Source organism: Ornithorhynchus anatinus, chromosome 16 (genome assembly GCF_004115215.2).
Source record: "Ornithorhynchus anatinus isolate Pmale09 chromosome 16, mOrnAna1.pri.v4, whole genome shotgun sequence".
NCBI classification, from domain to species: Eukaryota; Metazoa; Chordata; class Mammalia; order Monotremata; family Ornithorhynchidae; genus Ornithorhynchus; species Ornithorhynchus anatinus.
This window is the reverse complement of record NC_041743.1, coordinates 25,083,146-25,095,437: the sequence shown is the minus strand read 5'-3', so window position 1 is coordinate 25,095,437 and position 12,292 is coordinate 25,083,146. Positions and strand designations below refer to the sequence as shown.

The window sequence follows — 12,292 nt, the reverse complement described above, 5'->3', positions numbered from 1 at the left end:
CCTCCGCTTAATTAAATACGGGATTAAACCAAAGAAGAAGGCTAACCGGGTCTCGGGTTCGAGCGGGGTACTTCGGAGATGAAGGGACTTAATGAATGAACTCACCTGGCCTTGGGAAAACCTAGCACAATATGGACATAAAACCTGGAGCTGCTGGCTATTAACCCTTTTCTAACCCACTTGATTGTTTGCTAGATGTGGACCATAAAACCCAAGGCGAGTTATATTTCCCAGAGGCAAAGGTTAAGTGGTGTTTTCTCCATTGAGCTCAGCCTAGGTTGAGAGTATTTAATGCGATCTGCATCTCAGAGGAGCTGTCTTCGCAGGGGTTGGGCTAATCTGCCGAACGATTTCTCTCCGGTTCACTCGAGGTTCCCTACCCTAACTAATCGCATGATGGAGGCTCAAGAATAGCAATAACGCTCCGTCTCCTTGTCGACGCTAGGCACGCGGATTAACGGCGTCAGGGGGTTGTCTGGATTCTGGAAACCAAGTCGAACTTGACTGTTTAACCCGCTAGACTGTAAGCTCGTTGTAGGCAGGGAATCTGTTATATTATTGAATAGTACTCTCCCAAGCGCTTAGTACAGTGCTCTGCACACAATAAGCGCTCAGTAAATACGATTGACCTCGTGCCAGAGCTACCTTATATCCTCTCGACTGTGACCTCGTTGTGGGCAGGAAATGTATCTGAATGTTGTACTTTCTCAAGCACTTAATAAGGTGCTTTGCACACAGTAAGCGCTCAGTAAATATGATTGAATAAATGAATTAGCCAGATAGGCGTAATTATCAACCAATCGATCAATCTTGGGTATTTATTGAGTGCTTACTGTGTGCAATGCATCATTATCATCACCAGTGAGATCGGTGAGACATCGCAGAGCGCTGTCTCAAGCGCTTGAGAAAGTACAATACCACAAAGTTGGCAGACTCATTCCCTGCCCACAGGCCGGAGGACTGTACGAAGCACTTGGCCTAATGGATAAAGCACGGGCCTGGGAGTCAGAGGGACATGGGTTCTAATTCCGGCTCAGCCACATTTCTATGTTACCTGGGCCAAGTCACTTAAATTCTCTATGCCTCGGTTCCCTCATCTATAAAAAAATGGGGATTAAGACCGTGAACCCAATGTGGGACAGAGAATGTGTCCAACATGTTTAACTTGTATCTACTCCAGAGCATAGTACGGTGCCTAGCACATAGTAAGTGCTTAACAAATACCGCTCATTCATTCAATAATATTTATTGAGCGCTTACTATGTGCAGAGCACTGGACTAAGCGCTTGGAATGTACAAATCGGCAACAGATAGAGACTGTCCCTGCCCATTGACGGGCTTACAGTCTAATCGGGGGAGACGGACAGACAAAAGTCCACAATTAATGGTAGAAGTGATTTGAAGGTGCTCCCTTAAAGCAGTGAAGAATGCAGACTAGGCATTCATGTACATAAATCTAACTTGAGAATCATTAAGGGTGACCAGGTCTCATTCTTTGGTCTCCATTCTGGGACCATACACTGGGTACAAACTGGTATGTAGACAGCCAGAAACAAAGCACAAGTGCACTGTCATAAAGAAATACAAGCCAGGGGTTCAGAGCCTGAAAGAAACTAGGCAGGAACTAAAGGTCAGTCAGGCTGGCAGTCGGTAAATCATATTTATTGAGTGTTTACTGTGTGTAGATCGATGTACTGAGCACTTGGGAGAGTACAGCATAATAAAACAGACACATTCCCTGCCTACAGTGAGCTTACTATCTAGAGGGAGAGACAGGTGTTACTATAAATAAATAAAATTACAGATACGTACATAAGTCCTGTGGGACTGGGGATGAATAAAGGGAGTAAGTCAAGGCAATGCAGAAGGGAGTGGGAGAAGAGGAAAGGAGGGCTTGGTTGGGGAAGGCCTCTTGGAAGAGATGTGCTTTCAACAAGGCTTTGAAGGCAGGGGAGAATAATTGCGTGTCACATATGAAAAGGGAGGGAGTTCCAGGCCAGAGGCAGAAAGAGGGTGAGGGGTCGACAGCGAGATAGACGAAATGGAGGTACGGTGAGTAGGTTGGTGTTAGGGGAGCAAAGTGTGTGGGCTGGACTGTAGTAGGAGAGTAGCGAGGCGAGGTAGAAGAGGAGGGCAAGTTGATTGAGTGCTTTAAAGTCAAAGAAATCGGGGAGGTAGCAATGAAGTCTGTGAATGATTTAGTATTAGCACCAGCAGTGAGGAGAGTAACTTTACTGGCAAGTAAATAATTTGCCAAAAAACAAATGCCTAACATCCAGTTGTCAGCAAATTCCAAAGGTTGATATTTTCAGGAATCAAAATCTACTCATCAACAAACTTCACCCACAAAAAAACTAAACCATCAGGACCGAGGTTAAGGGTAGGGTTTGAGTCAGAACTAGGATTAGGGATGGGGTTAAGGTGAGGGTTGGAGCAGATGGTAAGGCTTAGAGGGTTAAGAGGATGTAAATGATTGTTTTTGGAGGTGAATGTTGACTATTAAAAGTCAGGAAATGTATTTGTTTATGAAACATATTTAGGCAGCTGTTTTCAATGATAGACTTAGCCTTAATACGGCCCCTTTTCAGGATCCTGATGTTCATTGCCATCAAATGTATCATTTAGACATATATATGTGCATATGTGTATATATTTAAATTGTGTGTATTATATAATATATTGTATATTTGTATGTATATAGAGAGAGAGATGTGAGAGAGAGAGAGAAAATAATAATAGGGGCTTTTTTGAGACTGATGAATAGGAGTCAGGTTGGTGAAAAAATCTGTGGGAAAGTACAGTAGTTAGTTGAAGAAAGTCTATAATTAAGCTGAAAGTTTCTATCAGAAACCTATGTCCCCACGGTTGGGTCTACTCTCCTTGTGCAAATTATTTGGGCCACCGAACCCAAAAATAAACCGTTTTTCCTCTGAATATCTTGATTATTGAAGCCAGAATGTATCTTTAGTTCTGTATCACTGAAACAGTTTCCTGATGAAGATTCAGCCTTGGTTAACTTGAAGTTTGAAAGCTACGAGGCCACGGTTGACAGTATTGACAGAATAAATGAAAAATAATAATAATAGTATTGGTATTCGTTAAGCGCTTACTGTGTGCAGAGCACTGTTCTAAGCGCTGGGGTAGACACAGGGGAATCAGGTTGTCCCACGTGGGGCTCACAGTCTTCATCCCCATTTTACAGATGAGGTAACTGAGGCACAGAGAAGTAAAGTGACTTGCCCAAAGTCACACAGCTGACAAGTGGCAGAGCCGGGATTCGAACCCCGATCTCTGACTCCAAAGCCCGTGCTCTTTCCACTGAGCCGCGCTGCTTCTCTGGAAAAATAAAACCCTTAACCAAACTAATACCTAATACTAGCTTGGAAATGTTAAATCTAACAGGGAGGTAAATCTAATAGCTTTCTTTTCCTACTTTTTATTCAGAAGAGTCATCCATAGAAAGCTGCATGGCCTAGTTAGGAAAGAGCACGGGCCTTGGTGTCAGTGGATCTGGGTTCTAGTCCTGGCTCCTTACTTGCCTGCTGGGTGGTCAAGGGAAAGTTACTTAACTTCTCTGGGCTTCAGTTACCTCACCTGTCAAACGGAGATTCTGACTGTGACCCCGATGCGGAACCTAGACTGTGTCCAACCTGATTATCTTGTATCTATCCCAGCACTTAGTACAGCATCTGGCACGTAATAAGCGCTTAATAAATACCACCAAAAAAAAAAAAAGACAGATCTGCTTGGCACGATGTCATCAAGACCGAAGAGACTCTCCAAGCAATGAGCAGAGAGACAAAGAAGCTAAGGAAGAAACAGCGCTAGGCGCTGCAAATATGAAGCACAATAAAAGATAACGTCACTGTGGGCTCAATGCGGATGAGCCCGAGGGTCCCATTTCGGCCTTTGCAGTTACACACACACTCAAGTGAACTTCACCATCAGTCGTGCCTTCTTTGGATAAGACAGACAGGGTGTGTGTGTTGTCTGGTTGGTCTCTACTCTGTGCAGAGCACTGGACTAAGCAGTTGGGAGAGCACGGTAGATTTTGTAGACATGAATTCGGCCCCACGGTCTAGGAGCAGAGGCAGAATTTAATATAAATGAAAGAGGGGAGGAAGCAGTGGAGTACATAAGTGCTCCAGATCGGGGGAGGGCATGAGTATCCAAATATTTGGGTGGGGGGTGAGGTCCGTCTGGCTGTTGCTCCTACTCTTCTGGCTGGCCGGGTCCCCCGAGCCAAGGGCTCCTTTAATAATAATAATAATAATAATGTTGGTATTTGTTAAGCGCTTACTATGTGCCGAGCACTGTTCAAAGCGCTGGGGTAGACACAGGGGAATCGGGTTGTCCCACGTGGGGCTCACAGTCTTCATCCCCATTTTACAGATGAGGGAACTGAGGCACAGAGAAGTTAAGTGACTCGCCCACAGTCACACAGCTGACAAGTGGCAGAGCTGGGATTCGAACTCATGACCTCTGACTCCAAAGCCCACGCTCTTTCCACCGAGCCACGCTGTACTGTCACCCCACTCTCCTGTTCCCTCCTGCTTCCTCTGTCACGTTCAATCCAAACTGTGCTGGGGCAGGAATGCCTGACTTCCCCATCACTGCTTTACAATAATAAGAATTAGAGCGTTTGACCAGCGCTTACCCTGTGCCAAGCAATACACTCGCAGAAGCAGATCGGAACCAGACCCTGCCTCGTGCACTGCTCAGAGTTTACGTAGGAGGGTGAATGGACATTTAATTCCCATTTTACAGATGAAAGGACTGAGTCACAGAGAAGTGCTCAAGGCCATAGCGGGATTAGAAACCCCAAGTGTTTAGTACGGTGCTCTGCACACAACACGCGCTCAATAAATGCTTTTGAATGAATTAGAACCCAGGGAGAGAGGGTTAATGGGGCAGGGTTGAAGATGATGCCGGGCATCCTGTCGGGAGGCTCCAACAAGTTGTTCTTCCAGCCTGAGATGATAATAATAATAATATTAATGTAATAACTGTGGTGCGTGCTGAGTGCTTACTTTGTGTCAGGCCCCGCACTGAGTGCTGAGGTAGACAGATACAAGGTAATCGGGTTGGACAGAGTCCCTGTCCCACGTGGCACTCTCAGTCTTTATCCTCATTTCACAGATGAGGAAACTGAGGCACAGAGAAGTGAAGTGACCTCACTTCAACATCCCAGTGCAGGAAGAATAACAAGAATTATTAACCCCATTTTGCAGATGAGAAAATCGAGCCCAGGCAATTTGTCCAAAGTCACATAGCAGGGCAGTGGGAGAGTTTAGACAAGAGAAGCAGCATGACCTAGTGGAAAGAGCATGAACCCGGGACTCAGAGGCCCTGGTTCTAATCCCGGCCCCTCTATTTGTCTGCTGTGTGACCTTGGGCAAGTCATTTAACTTCTTGAGCCTCATTTTCCTCATCTGTAAAATGGGGACTAAGAATGTGAGCCCCATATGGAACAGGGACTGTGTCCAACCTGATTAGCTTCTATCTACCCCAGTGCTTAATACAGTGCCTGGCACATACTAAGCACCTAACAAATACCATTAAAAAAACCCTAAGATCATTTGACTCCTCTAGACCCCACTCCTTTGGGATGGGGCTAGGGCTCATTTTCCCCCCCATCTGTCACTGATCTATGCACAACTGGAAAGATGAAGAAATCCATTCTTCTGGATAAGTTTTTCCTTATTCCAGTGTCCCAAATTCTAAACAAGTTGGGCATAGAGAAGCCAAGTGACTAAGTGGAAAGAGCTCGGGCTTGGGAGTCAGAGGACACGAGTTCTAATCCCCGCTCTGCCACTAGTCTGCCGTGTGACCTTGGGCAGCCACTTCACTTCTCTGTGCCTCAGTTTCCTTATCTGTAAAATGGGGATTAAGACTGTGAGCCCCACGTGGGACAACCTGCTTACCTTGTACCTACCCCAGCGCTTAGAACAGTGCTTGGCACCTAGTAAGTGCTTAACAAATACCATCAGTATTACTGCTCAAAGAATACACCAAGAACTGGAGTGCAGTGGTGATCAATGACAAGTAACCCAGAAACCCTTCTCTTTCAAATAAGTTTAGTGCCCCTCAAAGATTTGGAAACTCCGTCACCATTGCTTGAAGAGGACTCAATCAATCAATGGTATTTATTGAGCACTTACTGTGTGCAGAGCACCGTACTAAGCACTGGGGAGAGTATATTAATGCAGCAGAGTCGGTAGACACATTCCCGTCCACAGTGAGAAGCAGCATGGCCTGGTGGATAGAGCCCAGGGCTGGGAGTCAGAAGGATCTGGGTCCTAATCCCTGCTCCACCACATGCCTGCTGTGTGACCTCGGACAGGTCGCTTAGCTTCTCTGTGCCTCAGTTACCTCGGCTGTAAAGTGGAGATTAAGTCTGTGAGACCCATGTGGGACATGAACTGTGTCCAACCCGATTAGCTTGTATCTACCCCAGCGCTTAGTACAGAGCCTGGAGCTTAACAAATACCATTTTAAAAAAAATAAGTTTATAGTCTAGAGGGAGGAAAATCGCTCATAAGAAATGAGAGAATGAAACTGGTTACAGGGGAAAGGAGACTGAGGACAAGACCTATTTCAAGTCAAATAAATCGGCTTCAAGAATGGGGATATGAGGGGGGAATGAGTTTTGAGTCCACGCTCTGATACCGGCCTCTCTGTTGGCCGTTAGGGTGGAAAGGGATGGGCCGACGCACAAATCTGGAAGGGCCTTGCTGTTTTCTTCCACTCCATTCACTCATTCAATCGTATTTATTGAGCGCTTACTGTGTGCAAAGCACTGTACTATTCCCTTTTGCATCACGCTGACTTGTTCCCTTTATTCATCCCCCCTCCAAGCTCCACAGAATTTAAGTAATGAATTTACTTATATTAATGTCTGTCTCCCCCTCTAGACTGTAAATTCTTTGTGGGCAGAGAATATGTCTGTTATATTGCTGTATTGTACTCTCCAAAGTGCTTAGTACAGTGAGCTGCACATAGTAAGTGCTCAATAAATAAGACTGAGGGACTGACTGGAATGTTTGCCTTGGTAGAGTGCTAATAAGTGGAGGGTTTTCTGAGAAGTTTTTGAGGACCAGTAAAAGGGAATCTGGGTTTTAGGCTCCCGGCCTCTTATGCTTTGCAGAACATAAAAAAGGGGTCTTCATCAAGCAATTCCTGCTAATTGTGGTAGTTAAGTGCTTACTTTGTGCCAAGCACTGCACTAAGTACTGGGTGGATACAAGATAATTAAGTTATGCGAGCATTGGTGGTTCAGTGGTAGAATTCTCGCCTGCCACGCGGGAGGCCCGGGTTCGATTCCCGGCCAATGCAACAGTTGTTTGGAGAGAAGCAGCGTGGCGCAGTGGAAAGAGCACGGGCTTTGGAGTCAGGGCTCATGAGTTTGAATCCCAGCTCTGCCACCTGTCAGCTGTGTGACTGTGGGCAAGTCACTTAACTTCTCTGTGCCTCAGTTCCCTCATCTGTAAAATGGGGATGAAGACTGTGAGCCCAACGTGGGACAACCTGCTTCCCCTGTGTCTACCCCAGCACTTAGAACAGTGCTCGGCACATAGTAAGCGCTTAACAAATACCAACATTATCATTATTATTATTATAATTAGGTCCCATGTGGGACATAGTCTAAGTAGGAAGGAGAACAGATATCGAATCCCCATTTCGCAAATGAGGGAACTGAGACTCAGAGAAGTTAAATGATTTGCCCAGTGAACGTAATAACTGTGCATCTCTGAAGCGCTTATTATGTGCCAACCATTCCACTCAGCGCTAGGGTAGAAACATGATAATCAAGTCCCACAGTGGGGTTCCCAGTCTGAGATGTTGAATCCCCAATTTGCAGATGAGGGAACTGAGGCACGGGAAGGTTAAGTAACTGCCGAGGTCCAGTGGAGGAGTTGGGATTAGAACTCAGGTCCTCTGACTCCCAGGCCCATGCTCTATCTACTAGGCCACGCTGCTGACCCTCCAAAGCCTCTGCCAAAGGGATGTTTTTTAATGACCAATGGGTGAGTTTTAGCATAGGTCCGAAGGAGTGTGCCTGACAGTGTAGGAATATTTGCAGTCCATCAGAGAGGTGATGTGGCATTTCCGAACCATCTATTTGACATCGTACTGACTTGCTTCTGCCATAAAAATGTCAGGGCACCCGGGAAAAGACAAAGGCAGAGTCCGAAAAACCATATAATCTGCCTGGGTCAGGGAAAGGAGAAGTCAAATAGCACCTGGAAAAAATGTGTCGGTAAAGTTGGGCAAATAAACGGCACATCTTGTGCTAAAATCCATTGAATCGGTTGCGGAACGTTTGCCTAAAATGACTATTTCTCCCCAGAAGATTCTTCGCTTCATTAAAGTCTCCCTTCAAGCCGCATCCTCGCTCTTTCCTTTCCCGACTCGACTATAGTAGCACGGGTTGCCCCTTTCAGAGCCGGGAATGAAAACTTTGAAAATGAATAAGAGGCAGCCCTATAACGTATGCATTTCCCCTGTGAAGGAACGAGAGGTTGGTGAATCGGCCGTTGCATAGGCAAAAATGCAGAGATTGCTTCTTTTGTCAGTTCGGAGATAAAATCCTATTCTTTGTAATCCCTGAAGAAACAAATCAAATAAGCTCTAGCTGAGCTAACCATTTTCAATCCATCAAAGCAATCAAATTCTGTTTACCTGAATCAGAATGATTTCTAAAATGTTATTAAAAAGTAAAATGGAGTTTAACTATTCCAAAAAACCGAAAATGATGTGCAAACACAAAAGGGATAAGATTTCAGTAATTATGTAGACATAAAGTCGGTGCCATCATTTCTACTATAATACATTGTAGCTATGGCGTATAAAGATAAAGCTTCCTTTGTCTAACATTATGCCGCAAGTGATGCATAAACATAATTAATGTAAGAAGTCTTCAAAGGGGTGAATATTCATTTGGCTAGTTTTCCTGCTCTCTCAAGCGAGCAAAGGTTTTATAATTTAATAAACCAATTAACTGATCATATATTTCATCCACAATATTTGTTTATCACGTATTTCCCTCATCTCAAAAAAACACCCTCCCTTTCCTATCGGAGTCAGTGTCGCCGCAAATGTGACCAGTCAGTCTATTTGGTCTGAATCGGGCAGGTTATTTTGAAACTGATTTTTGTGCAACGTTCTTCAGTGTGCTTGGCAAACATCTACCGCAAATACCCTTCATCCACGTCATTGAGTGTCCAGATACTACAGTATTGAGACCCTTAAGAACCACTTTCAAATAAAGGACTTCATTCCTGTTCTCAAGTCACATTTCCCAAACTGATCGGTACAAGGAAGAAAGGACTCTTTAGCCAGATGGGCCGTTTTAGCAGTTCCTCAGAATCGCTTCTTCCGTTCGGTCAAGAATCAGCGGGTTCACTTCAGTTACCTATCGCGGTGACGTACTTATAACGGCGACACTCGCCCCACTGCCAGTGGTGTCAGCATTTCCATTATAAACCTCCATTAACGGGAGCGGAAAAGCCAGCTGTAGAAATTCATCCAGAAAGAAAACTCCACGTCCTGGCAAGAGGCAGAGAGTTTCCAGAGCGGTGCATTCTCGCAACAGTGCGAAATTGTCGTGTCGGGTTTTCGGTTACAAGAATACATGTCGACAAAGACTATGGAACGGGATTCGTTTGGGGGGGTTTTCTGGTCTCCTTAGCCAAAGATATATTTGACAGTGAGGTGCAAAGATACAGAGCGCTGCTGCTGGAGAAAACCGAATTGTTCTACGGAGCCCTCAACAGCAGCTTTGCTCATTATTATCAACACAATATAATTTTAATCATATTTCCAAGCAGCATGGCTTAGTGAGAGAGCACAGGCCTGGGAGTCTGAAGGACCTGGGTTCTGATCCCAGCCCTGCCACACGTCTGCTGGGTGACCTTGGGCAAGTCACTTCACTTTTTTGGGTCTCAGTTACCTCATCTGTAAAATGGGGATTAAGAGTGTGAGCCTCATGTGGGACAACGACTGTGTCCAACCTGATTAACAGTGCTTGGCACACAGTAAGCACTTAAATATCATCTTGTCTTGTCTTATGCGGTCAAGTCATCTCTGACCCATGAACATATCCCTCCCAGGACGCCCCCAACTCCAGCCGCGATCATTCTGGCAGTGTTTCCGTAGAGCTTTCTTGGTAAAAAAATAAGGAAGCGGTTTACCATTGCCTTCTTCCACGCAGTCACCTTGAGTTTCCACCAATAAGTATGATTATTATTATGACCCCAGAGATCCTGCTGCTTAATAACGATGGTATTTGTTAAGCACTTACTAGGTGCCAAGCAGTGGGTATAGAGGCAGGATAATTAAATCAGACACAGTCCCCACCTCACACAGGGCTCAGAATCTAAATAGGAAGGAGAACAGGGATGAAAGGAAGCAGGAAGAAACTGAGGACAGGAGAAAGTCAGTGACTTGTCCAAGGTCACCCAGCCGGTAGGTGACTGAGTGAGGACTAGAACTCAGGTCTTCCGACACCATTCTCGCGCTCTTTCCATTCGGCCATGCTGTCTCTCCACCTTTCTTACCTCATCACTGCTTCTTCCCTTCTCTTCTCAACTCCACAAGTAGCAGCTTTGCAAAAGGCCCTGGGAAAAGGCAGGGTTGTCCAGGGTGGCTGACTTTGTGGGTGGAGAAATTGCACCCGCACATCAAGAATAATGGAACTGAAATTTAGAGAATCCAGCTGGTCATCAGACGTGGGTGCAGAGCACTGTACCGGGAGCTGGGGGAAGGCCCAAATCAAATTTCTCATGTCGATTTCCTGTGAGGATCTCAAAGCACCACAAGAAGGTGCTGTGAAGTGGATGGCATCACTCTAGGTACTGAGGCAGAGAAAGGAAGCTACTCTTTCGATGACATCCAGTGAAACAGGGGAAGCGGCATAGTCTAGTGGAAAGCGCACCAGTCTGGGGGTCAAAGGACCTGGGTTTGCACCACTTTGCTGTGTGATCTTAGGCAAGTTATTCAACTTCTCTGTGCTTCAGTTCCCTCATCTGCAAAAATGGAGTTTCAATGCCTGTTCTCCTTCCTATTTAGACTGTAGACTGTTGGCTCGCTGTGGGCAGGAAATTCTATTGAATTCTACTCTCCCAAGCGATTCGTACAGTGTTCTGCACACAGTCAGTGCTCAATAAATATTACTGATGATGATGATGATAGTGTGAGCCCCATGTGGGTCCTGAGTGCCTTCTATCTATCCCAGCGCTTAGTACAGTGCTTGACGCATAGTAAGCACTTAAATGCCACAATTATCACTATTAACTAGTGAAAGAAACGGGAAGAGATGCAAGTAAACCGACATTGGACATACGTGGTTTTGTAAAGTCGACATAAAACTCTTGGCTTATTAGCCATGAACCTGAAACAAATTAGCTGCCTTTGCACCTTTCATAATAATAATTATGGCATCCGTTAAGCGCTTCTTTTGGGTCAAGGACTGTATTCAGGGAGACTCGAGGATATTAGGTCAGACAGGGTCCCTGTCCCAAATGGGGCTCAGAGACTAAGTGGGAGGGAGAACAGATAATTTTACTCCCATTTTACAGCTGAGAAATTGAGGCACAGCAAAACTAAATGACTTGGTCAAGATCACACAGCAGGTAAACGGCAGAGCTGGTATTAGAACCAAGGTCCTCTGACACCCAGGACCACTATTTTTCCACTAGGCCGTGTGGCTTCCTATGAATGCGTCTTACATGAAGCACACAGGTCAGGAAATTTATGAAATGGAGAGCCTCATCACATCTAGTCTAATTTGCTACTCTCCCCGTCAGATAGACAATGGCTTTTAGCCAAGTTGAGGTAGACCATATATCCAAAGAATCCCCAGAGGAACCTTAAGGTTGTATTCAACCAAATAATTTATATCAGCCTACTAACAGTATGCAGATTGTTGTGGTTCAGCTGTAGGTGACAGAAATATGGGTTTGTAAAATAGGTTTGGTAGGGTTAGCAGATAGACTTGGATTTTTTCGGTTGGAATTGCAAACCCAACTATGCAGCGTCTTTAGGATTTGAGATTTCCCAGTCAAATGGCCCCACTCCCTTTTCTGGGGGGAAAGGAAACCTGAAAAAGCTCTATGACATTAAATACTAATGAGGAAGTTTTTTTGATGGATGAATCAAAACCATCTGGATTAAATTTTAGTACAATTTTGCAAAATCTGAATAATCAAGGGAGCCGCGTCCGAGGAAAAATGTCAAACCCAGGACATGAAAAATCAGTTGGAAGTGATCATGATCCCAAAGTGAAGTAAGC

The 12,292-nt window shown here is 45.1% G+C and overlaps 1 non-coding gene across 1 annotated transcript; it reads left to right on the top strand.

The window, feature by feature from the left end:
* The first annotated feature begins 7,264 nt into the window (after window positions 1–7,264).
* On the top strand, window positions 7,265–7,335 carry TRNAG-GCC. Its single transcript has one exon. It is a non-coding gene; the product is annotated as a tRNA-Gly (tRNA).
* The last annotated feature ends 4,957 nt before the right edge of the window (window positions 7,336–12,292 follow it).